Here is a 12,754-nt window from a genome sequence, read left to right on the forward strand (position 1 = left end):
ACAGACAAAGCAGTTAATCTAGAACATTGGGTGCTTTCCCTGTACAGAATCCCTACCCGTATAGAGACTAGAGATCTCTTACCGGTTAAAAAAAATAACTAACAACTTTTTATTAATAGTGTATCTTATTTACAACATCACCAGATGTGACTTGAATCATTTGACCTGTATATTAACCTCTACGATGGCTGGAACAAATGAGCTCAATTAAATTAACGATGTAGTTTATTAGCGTAAATGCCTGAAGCCAGTTAACACCTATGCAATTTCTTAATTTTAACCCACATAGAGTTTATTTTAATAAGATTTGTAAGAACAATTTTTATACTGTAACCTAATTATAATCTAGGAGTAGGCGACCGTGCGTTCGATGAACTTCAATCGCTATTAGCTAACTAGCTAACTAGTGATCAACTAGTGATCCAGTTACAAATGAGGTTAAAACTCACTTTCATGTACAATTTAAACTGTTGATTGTACAAATGGTTACGCTAATACTTGGCGATGTTATCGAAAAGTAGGTAATTAAATGGTTTATTTATTTACAACTTCCTACGACTTACTTATTTGGTTCTGGTAACTTAACAACAACCAGATTGTTTACACGTGATTATACTTAACATCAATATTAATAAGACTTAATGTAGGTATATATAAATTTTGTTGCCAGATACACAGTATCAAACCCGAAGGCCGGCTAACCCAATATCGTCGGTATTCTTAACCGAGTGTAAATTTTGCGTAACACTTGTTAATTCGAGATCCCGTGACGCGAGTGTGTCGTAAGATTCCATATTACTAGCTATAGATACACTCTCCTTCACATAATGCTAATGTCAGACAAACCAGCATAAACTGAACCTCAACATCCGTAACAGCTATGCGTTATCGAGATTACACCTATCCTTCACCGTCGCTAAGATAGGCCAGTAAACGATGGGAATGATAGCGCCCTGTTCGATAGCCCTTGCGCAAACCATTCGCTTTACATATGAACCGTTAACAAATGGATATGTTCAATCTCCTTGCCCTATTTTTCGTTTTTAGAAAGGAAAAAATAAATTTAAACATGATTTAGACAATGAGTAAAGTTTAGCAGACCTCAACACGCATTTGGGTTTTGAATTAATCTACCTAATTGTTACCAAATTTTTATTCAAAAAGTCATGATTTGGTTAGGATATACATATGTATATAGGTACATACTTACTGCGACGGGCAAGGACGCCGACCGTAAAGAAAACTTCTACATTTTCAGTAACTATATCAAAAAAGGAAAATCTTTAATAAAATCAAAACTTGATTTTGTTTGGTTACTGGTCTAATAGGCGAAGTAGTTCAAGTAGTCATGCGAGACAAAAAGTCTTATGAGGAAGGATGGCTCTAAGGTTTCAATAAAAATATTGACGAAACATCAGCAGGTTTCTATTCCTGATCCTGACAAGATACAATCGATAAGAACCCTAACTGATAAAGAAATGTTATTCGAAAAACCCACCCAGATAATGGGTACCTACTTATTTTTATTTTATATTTTATCAAAAGTATTCAAGTAGCTGCGTGATGCAATACTATAAGCAAATTATATAGTAAAGATTTTTTGAGGTTTTTTTGATGTTTTCGAAATAAGTATTCAATTTCTTGGGAATAGGTATGAGTAAGTTTTCAAAACATCAACTAAGATAAAATAATGATTCATAAACAGCACCACAAGTAAATGACCAAGACCAACACTGTTTACAATTACATTGTATTTTAAAATACAAAGTGGGGTGTTGTAAGGTCTCCTGAGTCTTAACAACACCCCAATTTACCAGTACTTAAATAAATCCTTCATTTTCTCTACCTAAATTCTAAAAAAAACAAACTGTCATTTAAAAACGATATTGTCTTTCTAAAATTCTCCGTGTAAAACGAATTTCTCTTCAAAGTTGGCGTATAAGATAACATCATCAGATAAATAACTTTTATTACTTGTATCATAAAAAATGTGTACCTACCTACCGACATAACAAACGCCTTACTCATTGACATTGAGTAGTTTCATCACAAGTTAGTCATTTTTATCTTGGCAATAATCATTTCATTAAGCTGGCACATTTGTAAAGATCTGTTTGTTAATACCAAACAATTTCTCAATCCAACCCACCCGAGCTCTTAGTCAAGTAACAATGACAACTCTATCCGTAATGTTAATTGTAATATAAACGTGGTTCGGTGTTTAAAAATGTTGTTGTATTCAAATGATCTTGTAAAATATTAAGTACGGTAGAGTACCCAACTAAACTAATCTAGAGCCCGATTCTGATTTCAATTTGGATTTGAACGGGCTCCTGAACTAATTTGGAAACATTTAGAAGCTGTGAGTAACTGTCAAATACTGAGGATGTTTTTACCATATTTCTTAACCTACAAAGTCAGAAAATATAACCTGCGCTGCAGCTGTCATATTAATTCACTAATTTATTATTAGAGTGCCGCCTGAAATCCGTGACCTTAATTACGCATCACCTATTTTATTATATTTGCTACGTAGTGTTAGCAATAAGTCCCAGAACTAAGTATCCTGCTGCTTCTACAGTTAACAATATGAAGCTCATTACGTCGGATGATATTTTGTATATTTATCCCAGTGAGTAGCGTAATTGAATTTGCCCTTAACATGCTTTAAAGCTGCATAAGGATGTTTGCGAAGCAGTGGCGGATTTCCGTTTTGGAAATATCTACACAAAGTAACCCTTTACTGATCTTGATTGTAGATAAGTACTTAAGCAGTAACATATTTAGATTCTGTGTCAATCAGCACTTAAACCTTACATATGGAGCCGGTTGACAAATAAAGGAATTGAATATACGTAACCAAGGTATTTTCCATCATTAGCGGTCCCATGTCAACAAATAATTAACGTGTGAGACTTTTGGGCACGGTGGGAGTGTCGTCGAGACGAGCCCGTGGGTTGCCGGACCACTTTCACTGAGCACTCATAACGGCGCGGCGCGGGTACCGAAGACACGCTTCGAGAAGCGTTCACTGTGCTTTACGTCACTCTACTCAGATTACGTACGCGTCGGAGCCCATAAGCCTTTTGACAATGAGGCGGAAGATTCGACCGTGAAGTATGAACAAGATACACAGCGAGCATGACGTGATAATCTATATAGCTTAGTCTGTTACCCAGTCTTGATTGCTACAACGGGTAATTTACTCTTAAAATAAACAAAAATACATAAACAGCACATTTTTATGATCATAAAGATCAAAACTGTACACCGCCGTGCATGATTGTATGTTTCAAAACAAACAATATCTCTACGTATGACGTATAGGTTTACAAAATGAAAATGTTTTGCCTATGAGTATGCCTGCCCGCATTGCATTAACTGAGTCAGTATTGATGTTTGTTGCTTGTTGCTATGACCACTAATGAGGATATATGCTATAATATGTATGGAATACTACGTGTTATTTGTTTATAGGAGGAATAAATCACAGAGCAATATCATCTCGCTTGAATCTAGAACAGCCTGACTGGAAGTAAGTGTTACAAAGACGGCATGTAATAAGAATACTGTTGGATACTTCCCCCATTCGTTTGCAGTATTCTGTTTCTAATGCTTATAGTTCGTTTTTTTTTTTAGCATTAGAAAGAACTCCACAGAAGCAAGCGTGCAGTTTTTATCAGGCTCTTTAATTGTTAATAATTATTGAATTGTCTAATGTAGCATAGTCATTACATATAATTTACTTCAAATTATTACCGCTAAAAGTGCCGGATTTGGAACCACAAGCTTACTTCTGCGAAGTTCTTTCTAATGCTAAAAAACGGATTATAGCTGCCTGGGGTGCTTATATTAGGGACCTCTAATCTGTCAACACAGTAAATCCGCATATTCCTATACATAGAAGGTCGACAACGTTTTTCATTGCGTATTATGAGTAGGTATGTATATTTTAAACTATTACGTATGGAAGTAAGTCTAAGGGCTTCGTTTAGACGTTGCGAGAACTCGCATGCGAGTTTAATTACATTTCGTGTTTTGATCGGTCAGTTGAATTGGACGTAACCATCAATCCGTAATGTAACTAAAACGCATGCGAGTTCTTCCGCTCTAAATTTAAATCAGCCCTAAGTGTATTTAAAATTGAATTAAATAAAGCTCACGTTTGCAATGCCAATCAACCACTGAACCAATTTGTTCGAATAAAGTTGTTATACAGTCTATTGATTTAACAAGGCGATCGCACCGGCCCAATGGCTACAAGGGGCAAGGTCACTCAATCAACTTTTTTGTTCTTTGTCTCCAATGAACAATGAGCCGCCACGCCACGTGCACCCGTCGTCGTGACAAACCTCCTAAATGCTATTATTTTACTGCCAACGGCACGTTACACTTATTAAATATAATGAAAACATGAATTACCTGCCATACTTTACATACAGTGTTTTGTTTTATTATTGCGGTCTTGCTAACGCAAATCAGTAGCCACTGACGCAAATGTCTCTCATCCCCGCGTTACCGCATCAACCGATACTCTGCCAAGGATAATTTAAAAAAACAGTAACAATCTATTGTCTGGTAACCTTTTTGTCTCCATACATTATTCATTTATTACAAACGAAATGTTCTTAATCATGGCCTCTTACGGCTTTAAATAACGTTAAAAAATTTAACACCATTTTCAATTAATAAATTTTGGTTCGATCTCGTCAACGCGTCACTAAGCAATTAAGCATAGCTGAATGCCATGCACTGCATATCCGAAGAAGGTAATATTATGAACTACTTAGGTACAGTGTAATCGAATAGTTTTATCCATTTTATCTTTAAACAGATGCTGAATAAATCAAGAAGTGAAGTAATTTATAAAGAACGAATCAACGAAGCAATAAACAAAATTCTTTCTAGTTGGTGACGTATGTACGCAACTGCTTCTGTCTACTCGACAAAACTTATTTACCAAACCACGGTTGACAGTGACAGTGCCATTTATTAAAAAGCTTTTATTTAAACACATTAATCGTTGGTCAGTCTCTGACCACACCCACTATGGCTACCTACGAAAATATCGTTCGGGAACCCAAAGCCTGTTTCACTTAGATTTCCGTCAAAGGTGGTATCCTAAGAATGCAAGGCAGTAGGAATTGGGTTCCATGGATGCCTTGCTACTGTTAACTATGGTTCTCTTTATCTAGAAAATACATAGATAATATTGAAACGTGACAATATATTAGGCTCGTTTTGTAAAAATGTATATCAATTTTAAAATCAACAATTATGTTGGAGTATATACATGCTATTAATATAAATTCAATACCTAAATGTGCACATTATAATGTATGATTACCACTGAGTGGGATTAAGTAATAAGTAGGTAGCTACTTAAACAAATAATCAGGTGTCGCCTTGCACTAACCGCAACGTTACCGCCTGATGTTGCTATATGATAGTATAGTCGCTTCCGATTCTTCTTAGGGTGTTTTTACATGGGTCAACATTTGCACTCTACAGCGCACAATCTAAAGCTATCCTTTTCTATACTCTATACTAAAAAAAGAGTGACCATACTACTATTGAAAACTTGAATGTAGCCGATGCACAAAGAGGAAATATTAAAGCTTATTAAAGCTAGATGTTAGATATCAAAATAGGTAGCCGACTTACTTATTACCCCTAACGGCAGGGCTTAGCTTGCAATACTTTGCTCTGGCGTTTACGAGTTAACGGCCCCATTTTGGTCATGGACCAAGGCATTTCCGGACTATAAAGTAGTCACATACTTTACAAGTAACTTCCGAATCGTAGGTATCGTCACGGACAGGAAAATAAACATTTGGAACCAGTCCAATATGCCAATCCCGTGCTTGATTGAATGCATAAAGAACTACTTTTAAAATCCTTTAATTGTACAAACATAATGTCAGCCGTTTTTGGATTTAAAAGGTTTTGAATTACATTGAGCGCTGCCACGAAAAACACAAGTAATTTTGTTTCAAGTCTATCTTCATGCTTCACTGGAAACAAATGCCAATTTAATCAGCGATCTAATAATAAAACGTATAACTTATCGAAGGCAAAATCATGGCCAGTCCTTTCAATCGGCTACCAAGTACATAGCCTATTATTCAGAGCAACGTGTTTGTCTTTAAATGGCACAAGCTACTAAATATAAGTAAGTACCACCCTGAACTATAAAAGAACAAATTAAATACCTATGAGTATATGTATAATATAATATTTGTAACATGTAATTGTACATTTTATGGAATGAATGCGAACGATTTACGAGTATATTGATTACAATGATTGCTTGTGGACTAACTTAATAAAGTCTATTACGTCTTATGACATAACAGCGATGATTACATTGATTACATTACAGTAAGCCGCGTTAAGCGTGTGGTATCCGTCTACTATGCACTTTATGATGTACATATACAGTATACATATATATATTAGTATATGTAAGTCGATATGCGCTTATATATACGGGTTTTAGATAAAACAATATTTTAGTTAAGTTTTTACTGTATTTGCAGTTGTTCGACAAATTATACGAGTACCTACAGGTGTTTTTTTAATTACCGGCAATATTTTGCGAGACGAATATATAGGTAAAAAAATTGGCTATTTCATACATTTTGGCTGGTCAGTTTTTCTATGGGAGACCAAATTTTTTTCACCTCAGCAGCTAGAACAAGTGTACTTTGCTTCTTAAAAACAGTGAGCAAAATGCGATTTTGCTCACGGTTTCAATGTGTTTTACTCGCTACGCTCGTGAATCTATTATAGAATCTTTCTCTTGCACGGGACTCAAAATAAGCACTCGAAGAAATATCAAACTTTGATCTCTTGTTGTACAAATAACTATTTTTCGCGATTTTGAGGTAAGTCTCATAGTAAAAATTGCTCAGTGTGATTTTCAGTTTTTCTAACAGGTTTTACTGAATTTTTTAGCGGAAGTGAAGTTAGCTTCGTGACGAAGGTGAAGGTTTTAAAGGTTTTTTCATGTTCCCTGTATCGCGTGCCAGGTAGATCAGGAAAAAGTCAAGAGTGACTGCTACATGCGATGTTGACTCACAACTTATTGAACCGGTGACCTCAACCTCGGCCGTGTGGCTTGTACTTCTCAATAATCAAGTTCAAGACTACCGTAAAAGAGCTAGTAATTGACAAAAGAAAAATATAGTTAAATTTTAAGTGTATCATATTATGCAAAATAACGGTTAGGATTATTCAGTTCAAAAGAACACGAACATGTTTATTATACGCGAGTTTTTATTTGAAGGGTCGAATAATGTAATTGAATATTAAAATAGTTTAAATAAAACGATTATTTATATTGGTTAATTACTTAATGTAATATTAAATAATTGTGTATTTCAGAGTTCATAATTTAGGTAGTTAACCGAAGACATTTCTGAAAAAATGCAAGTGGTTCTTTCACACGCTGATTGTTCATACCACTTTTCCCGATAGACAATTTTAATAAATAGGTAGGTACCTATAAATTGTGATTTATACATAAACCAATGTGTCTGTGTGCACTCAGTTGTATGCAAGTGAGTCCCTAATATGCTAATAACGGGCGGGTAAACAATGAATGTTTAATGAGTCTACAGTAGCGAGGTGATTTATATTCATGTGCGGCCTACAGCGGCTCAACAGGCTTTTATCACTCTGCATTTATCGCCAATATACCTATACCTATGTATAACCGCCTAAACCTTACTAAACGGAAATAGGTACCAAATAAAAAATAAAGCATTTATATAAAAGGGAGTCAATATGGTTTTATCGGATATGCCATCATGTTACTTGCAATTAAAATATTTATTTATTACGCAAATTATGTAATGTCAATTGCAATGTACGTAAGTACAGTAATTACATGGTTCTTCTTCTTCCTGGCGTTATCCCGGCATTTTGCCACGGCTCATGGGAGCCTGGGGTCCGCTTGACAACTAATCCCATGATTTGACGTAGGCACTAGTTTTTACGAAAGCGACTGCCATCTGACCTTCCAACCCAGAGGGGAAAACTAGGCCTTATTGGGATTAGTCCGGTTTCCTCACGATGTTTTCCTTCACCGAAAAGCGACTGGCAAATATCAAATGATATTTCGTACATAAGTTCCGAAAAACTCATTGGTACGAGCCGGGGTTTGAACCCGCGACCTCCGGATTGAAAGTCGCACGCTCTTACCGCTAGGCCACCAGCGCTTACAGTAATTACATGGTATCACTGTGAAATAAAGAGAATATGAACAGACAAAGCGCTAAGTACTTAAATGTAATTCTAGATTAATCATTTTAAATTCGAGCTTTATTTTTTTCCTGAGTTAATTACTCAAAGATATTGACGTATGATATACACATTACACAATACGTAGTTGCCTGCGTATTGTATAATGTATAAGGCTTACGCCTTAGATCCGGTGCGGTGTGAACATTTCTTTAAGAAGACATTTTTACTGCGTTTCCCGACAAATACGAGAGTTTCGTTTCACCGCCAGCTAAACGCAAGCGGAATCGGATACGCGCATTGTTCACGTAATTTATGTACGTAAATAAGTGCCTTTCTTTACTGTCTTCAACGAAAGATCTAAATACCTACTATTATACTCGTATTGAGCGGAAACATAATAAGTTCCAAAGTTTTATCACACATACCAACAGTTCAACAGTCTATAACTTTAGTATGTCAATTTACAATTCGAGGTTGTCGATCGATTGAATCATTAGTTCATTACACTCGAATTAAAGCTATTGTCTGCTTTGCCCTGGAATAAATGAGGTTTATTAGTTTCCTATCGCCAAGAATGCGTAGGTACTACATAATTACATTTTGGCTCACTAACTCACTATTTAGCAGTGGTGATAATTCGCTACCTACACTAAGGGCAAGTGCCAGGCTAGAATATTCGCACCCAGATTCTGTTTCGTACATAGTACTACGAGTATCTAAATGTGTACTTCTTCCACCTGCTTTCATCTTTCAAATTATATATAATCTAAATTATCTGCTCTTTAATAAAAATAAGGTTAGATTGCCTCTATTGCTGCACACGTTCCTAAATTTACAAAACATCGAATAGCTTATAAATAACATAAATAGAAGGCTGTTATGATAATCTCTGGATGTTATTGCTAGTACGAGTATAAACGGTTATTAGGGGTATGACGTATCTTGAATAAAACAAAATCCCTGTTTACACTGGTAAGACTTCCCTAGAGTTCTCTGCACCGGACCCGCGTCGGGCACGTGTTAGCTGCTACGCAAATCACTCATAACAATGTTAAATATATCACTTTTCCTCCCACTATAATCTTTATTCTGAAAACCTATCCAAGGATGACCTGTATTATTATGGCTTCGACGAAAGAATTATCGACGCACAGGCTATGTCACGACAAAGTCGTTAGTGCTTCTCCAGTGCCATTTAGAATGTAGCTGTCTCCGGTGATTTACTTAAATTTAATGTAAAACTACAACCCTTGTTAGAAAATTAAAACGGGAGTATTTCGTACCTACATATAGACGTGTTAGTAATTCCTGTTTTTTGGATAATTACCAGTAAGACATTGGCAGACATCATGCAATAAAGTTCACGAATGGTCAATTAACTGTGTCAGCGATAGTATATAGGTAATAAGTAAGCAAAGAGTTTAATAATAGTCTAAAATAATCTGATTATTCAGCCATTGCAATGGCATTTGATTGATTTAAAGCTAGTTCGAAATCAAGGACTTAAAAAACGGTACATATTTTGCAAACTTTGCTATTCTAGTTTCTACCCATCTCTCTTAACTTTCCTTATGGTAATTTAGTGTCAAATTAAAAAATGGACAGCACTACTGAATTTCTAATGCAATTTTTATGTTATTGCCAAAATGGCATCATCGCTTAGATTTGAATATGATTATTTTGGTATCTGTTAATTTTGAACATGAGAGGTACCATATCGTATTCGTACGTCAGATCCACGCTCATACTAAAATCGTTCCAAGAAAAATACATCAGCTATTGCGCTGGTGCCGCTATAACAGTCATCTTTTGATAAATGAACAGTAAAATTATGTTAATCAATAAATTATTTATTTATTACTTCCATGTACCCACTAATAGTTCACGCATAATGTAACATTAGCAATAAGATTTTCTCAATAAATTATTCTTATTCTATTCTTATTCTTACTATATTTAGTGAATCATTTTAAAATTCTATTGGTGACATATTTTACTTAAGGTACCTATACAGGGTGATTCATGAGACGTGAGCAGGACTAACCCTGCACACTCAGTAACTGATAATTGATCGCTCACCGTCGTATTTAGGTGAAACAACCACACTTTTTACTATTTTTTAACTTTTTGGCGAGGGCAAATTTGATTCTCTACAATCATGGTCACCCTGCAAGACCTAATTAATAAACATAAAACCTCTTTAACCGTAATGACAGCATTATGATTACGAACAAAATAAACTGTCAAACTTGAGTGAGATACGAGTTATCAAAAGTAACCAGACCATGATGACATTTAATTTGACACAGAATATCGGTAGTTTAGTATTCTAATTGTAGGGTGACCATGCATGTCGTAAATAAATTAATAACTTTTTTTTTCAACACGAGTAGAAAATTAACGTTAATCTCACTAATACTGATACGAAACAGTTGCTTATAATTTACGAAATGCGCAGTGTTAGTCCTGGTCACGTCTCCTGAATCACCCTGTATAAATAATGTCTACAACAAAGCGTACTTATCCACTTTATACACATGCTTCTGGAAAAGTACTTTAGCCACGATATATCTTCAAATGCATATACTCGTATGTATATGTACCTATTGATCGTAAACGTCAACGTGGTAAGAAAGTAATATTGAAAAATAAATTATTAATAACAAGAAAAATAAAATTGCAATTGTAATATAGAAGTGTTTTTCAAACTGTGGGTCGCGACCACCTGGGGGGTCGCGTAGCCTCTGCCAGCCTTAATATAATAATACATAAGCGAAACATTTTGTTCGTCCTAAGGGGGTCGCGTCACGAAAAAATTTGAAAAACATTGTACTATAGGTACCTCCTGTTTTTATTATTCTTGTAGTTTTACATTTAATTTCAGTACTGGTAAAAATTGCTTAGTTAAATAAGTACCTCCATATTGTAAGTAGGTACATCCTATTACAATTTATCTAAGTGTATCTGCCGATTCCGCCGATACAGTACTTAATGAATATAAGCACTGAATACAGGAAAATGCATTTTCCCATCTTGATTAATTAAGACAAGAATTCTTGATAGCCGTTGGCAAAAAAATATCCTCGTGGCGTTGTACAATGAAAATTACAAAAATATAGCTACATAAAACGCGCGTCCCTGTAATTCGCTTGTTAATTTATATAACATTAAAAAGATGACGAGCATTTTCCCAGAAGTGTGGGCGTTTACCCACGTGGTGCCGTATGTAGGTCGCCTAAATTTGCCGGAAGGGGGAACTCTTTTATATTTTATTTGCTATTTTCGGTTCGCACAAGTCAACCTCATTATCGACAATATGCCAGTAAGTGGATACTCGATCCCATCCTATTGATCATGCTATGAAAATAGTTTGGTTGTTATAAAAGTCCTATACTGGTGCCATAAAGCTGCAAAATCAAGGCTTTTTTTTTACATTTAGGTACAGGAGGTCTTCCAGAAATCATGTGAACTTTTAGGGCCATCATAATTATCACGTGATCTAGTGGCAGGGGGGGCGGGGTTTGCGTTAAAAACACCAAATATTACCAAGGGGGAGGAGGGGATCAAAAATAGGCCAAATATGACCACATGATTTCTGATCGGCCCCTAACACATAATATAAAAGTCACACCAAAAGCGAAACAAAGTTTATAAAATCGAATGGAAAGCATATTTCTTTTATGGAAGTGTGAGAAATTTAATGCAATACAAATTTCCGCCGGCGTGGACGTCTTCGCTTTCAAGTGTCTCTCCCAAACATTTCTCTTTTCCGTCACCGCGCGCATACAGCCGAGATCTTCAATTATGTATAAGTCTTACGCAACGATTGATAATCGATTACAACGCCAATTTGAAATCCAAGACACAAAGATCAAACCTGTTTCGATGGCAATTACGATGCTCTCTTAAAATTGTTACCTATATGTTTTAGGTAAGTACCTATATAATATTAAATTTTTATATCGTACTTATATAAAAAACCTCGTGCCAAATGGCTTTATCTGTCAACCATTTTTTTTATTTACTTTTTATTGCCGACATGTCTCCACATACAAATGCCATTATTACATGCTAATAATATTTGGTAGGTAGGTATAATTTTCTACCGTTTTACATAATAAATTGGCTATATTCCTAAGACGAGAGCAATGTCAATGGTGTACTAATCAGAGAAAGTGGATGTTGACTGCGGACTTGCGGAGTAGTCGGATCGCGTAAAGCGTGGAAGTGCTCCTTGGCATTATGTAAGTATGATGGCTACGCACTAAATCAATTTCACGCGTCTAAATGAAAACAAACGACTAGCGGAAACTAATTCTTTTATACCTTAAGAAACTTAACATTGTCAAATGCACGTTTATTGTTCATCCGTTGAATAGTATTACTGTAGTTCCTTATTGCGTGCTCATTCTTTGTGCACCGGTGCCCATACCTACAGAGTATACAGAGCCTCTGCGTTTCCCCGATTTTGCTCTGAAATTAGCTTATTAGTAATCTGTCACTTAAA

General features: G+C 35.5%; 1 protein-coding gene across 1 annotated transcript in view; it reads right to left on the minus strand.

Moving 5' to 3' along the window:
- Positions 1 to 12,754, minus strand: part of LOC134663622 (cAMP-dependent protein kinase catalytic subunit 3) — a 36,328-nt gene that overhangs the window by 17,879 nt on the left and 5,695 nt on the right. The window lies entirely within an intron of this gene.

This window comes from Cydia fagiglandana, chromosome 4 (assembly GCF_963556715.1).
Source record: "Cydia fagiglandana chromosome 4, ilCydFagi1.1, whole genome shotgun sequence".
Lineage (NCBI taxonomy): Eukaryota > Metazoa > Arthropoda > Insecta > Lepidoptera > Tortricidae > Cydia > Cydia fagiglandana.